Here is a 719-nt window from a genome sequence, read left to right as displayed (position 1 = left end):
GATCACTAAATTTGTCTACAACCATATTTCCTGTGGCGGTGTGGGTAATGGTAAAGATAACCTTTGGAGGAAAGAAAAGGTTGTTAAAGTATGTTTGTAATCTTGAAATAGGTTTCTTTTCATGTTTGGCCCTTTGGAAGTTATGCGTGAGCAACCATCCTTCACGTGGTGGTGTGGGTAATGTTAAACCATGTTCGTAATAATCTTGATATAGGTTTTGTGACGTTTGGCGTTTTGGATGTTATGAGTGTGCAATCCTTGGCATAGATTTAACTTAACTCGAGATTTATTATTCTTGGAGTGATAAAAAATTCAAGGTGGAGATCTATGTGCATATTCTTCATTTTCGTTTTAGGTTAGCAATCGTAGAATAGGTTTATTCAAGTCGAGTTTTTTAATGTTTGCAATAAAAATAATTTGAATTTCACTTAAAATATGAACAAAGTGTAAATTAGTTGATTTATGAAGTATAAATTAATTAATTTTAATTAAATTTTATTTTTAAAATAAAAAATATACGTAGAAAATTTATATTATGTTGAAAAATATTACATTTTATTAAATCTCATACATTGTAGTGTATGTAAGGCAAAATATGTTAGAAATTGTAATTATTTTTTTATGTAATATTTCATTAAATTTGGAGAGTTAGTGAATTTAGTCAAGTTCAGTGAGTTTTAGTTAAGTCAAGTTCAATGAGTTCTAGTTAAGTCAAGTCG

The sequence above is a fragment of the Pinus tabuliformis genome, chromosome 1_1, assembly GCF_031772625.1.
Source record: "Pinus tabuliformis cultivar Carrire ecotype Pingquan chromosome 1_1, CPIR1, whole genome shotgun sequence".
NCBI classification, from domain to species: domain Eukaryota; kingdom Viridiplantae; phylum Streptophyta; class Pinopsida; order Pinales; family Pinaceae; genus Pinus; species Pinus tabuliformis.
Note: the sequence above shows the minus strand (reverse complement) of the source record.